General features: G+C 37.9%; 1 non-coding gene across 1 annotated transcript; it reads left to right on the top strand.

Moving 5' to 3' along the window:
• The first annotated feature begins 786 nt into the window (after window positions 1-786).
• On the top strand, window positions 787-858 carry TRNAW-CCA (transfer RNA tryptophan (anticodon CCA)). The gene has a single exon. It is a non-coding gene; the product is annotated as a tRNA-Trp (tRNA).
• Window positions 859-1,989: the final 1,131 nt, after the last annotated feature.

Below are 1,989 nucleotides of genomic sequence, written 5' to 3'. Positions count from 1 at the left end.
ACCTGGGTTGGATTCCTGGGTTGGGAAGATCCCCTGGAGAAAGAAGAGGCTTTCGTGGTACTTATTATATTTTTCTCATCCCAATTTAGAAGTTTTACCCTCTGTTTTTCTTTTTTAATGTGCTTATATAGATTGTAAAATGGACACTTGACATGCTGCTAAGTCACTTCAGTTGTGTCTGACTCTGTGCGACCCCATAGGTGGCAGCCCACCAGGCTCCTCCGTCCCTGGGGTTCTCCAGGCAAGAACACTGGAGTGGGTTGCCATTTCCTTCTCCAATGCATGAAAGTGAAAAGTGAAAGTGAAGTCTCTCAGTTGTGTCCAACTCTTAGCGACCCCATGGACTGCAGCCTACCAGGCTCTTCCGTCCATGGGATTTTCCAGGCAAGAGTACTGGAGTGGGGTGCCATTGCCTTCTCCTATACTTGACATAGAAAAGTCTAAAACGATTATTTTTATCCTCCTGAAAAATAGGATGAATACTTTGGGAATATGTTAACTCAAATTGCTGCCTCCCACTTTTCATTGCATTGTCTATAATTGTATTCCCTTTCTTCATCACCCCTAATTAGACATTGTTATCATTGTTTATACAGTCAATATTTATTTAGATTTAACTTTATATCTTTTTTGTTCATCATGCCTTTTTGTCCCTCAGATAGGGTTAGTTTTCTATCTACCTCCTATATATTTCTTTTGAAAGTTCCTTTGAAGTTGATATGTTGATTGTAAACTCTATCAGTTTTTGTTTGCTGGTAGATGTCTTTCTTTATCACCCTTAGGGCTTCCCTGGTGGCTCAGAGGTTAAAGCGTCTGCCTCCAATGCAGGAGACCTGGGTTCGATCCCTGGGTTGGGAAGATCCCCTGGAGAAGGCAATGGCAACCCACTCCAGTATTTTTGCTTGGAGAATCCCATGGACGGAGGAGCCTGGAGGGCTACAGTCCACGGGCTCTCAAAGAGTCGGACACGACTGAGCGACTTTCACTGTCTCAAGAGATGATTTCATGTATGTACAACTCTGAGTTGACAATTTTTTTCCTCAGAAATTTGAAAGTGTTATTTCACCATCTTTTAATATTATCGTTATTGATGAAAGATTATTTGTCAGTTTAATTGTCTTTTCTTGCAGGTATCATCTTTTCTTTCTGTCTTTAAAGACTTTCTTTTTGTTGATCATTGCTGGTTTATGGAAGTTCTTTCATTTATATTTGAGGAATGTTGTATTTCATTTGTTCTGGGAAAATGTTAGGCATTATTTCCTTTGCCTCCTCCCTATTCTTTCCTATCCTTCTATAAGTTTGATGAGAAATAAACTTTCTTATTCTATCCTTTGTGTCTCTTATCTCTCTTGTATTTTCTATTTCTGTCTCTCTGTGTTGGATTTTGTGTAATTTTGTCACATCTATCTTCCAATCTGTTATTATTCTCTTTCACTGTATCTGCTACTTAATATTAATGTACTTTGTAATATCAGTGTTATTGCACTGATGCCACGGACATGAACTTGGGCACACTGTGAGAGATGGTGAGGAAAAGGGAGTCCTGGTGTGCTGCAGTCCATGGGACTGCAAAGAGTCAGACATGACTGGGTGACTGAACAACAACAATATCAGTGTCATATTTGTCATTTTTAGATGTTGTATTTGGTTCTATTTCAAATACGCTTGTTCATTTTTAATCGTCTCAGCTTTCTTCTCTGATATTTTCTTTTATTTTTAAGATTATAGTAGACATAATGTTTTACATTTGAAATCACATAGACATAATATTTTACGTTTGGTCTCTAATAATTCCAGTATCAGCAGTCTTTGTGGGTCTACTCTTGATGTTTGTTTTTTCTGCTTAGTTTTACTCTCTCTCTACAATATATTTCTTTTGAACATTCCTTTGGGGGTGATATGTTAATTGAAAGATCTATCAGTTTCTGTTGGCTTATAGATGTCCTTTTTTTAACCCTCCTTCTTAAAAGATAGTGTCATGTATATAAA

Source organism: Ovis aries, chromosome 12, assembly GCF_016772045.2.
Source record: "Ovis aries strain OAR_USU_Benz2616 breed Rambouillet chromosome 12, ARS-UI_Ramb_v3.0, whole genome shotgun sequence".
Lineage (NCBI taxonomy): Eukaryota > Metazoa > Chordata > Mammalia > Artiodactyla > Bovidae > Ovis > Ovis aries.
The sequence above is the reverse complement of the archived record's forward strand: the minus strand, read 5'-3'. Positions and strand labels throughout refer to the sequence as shown.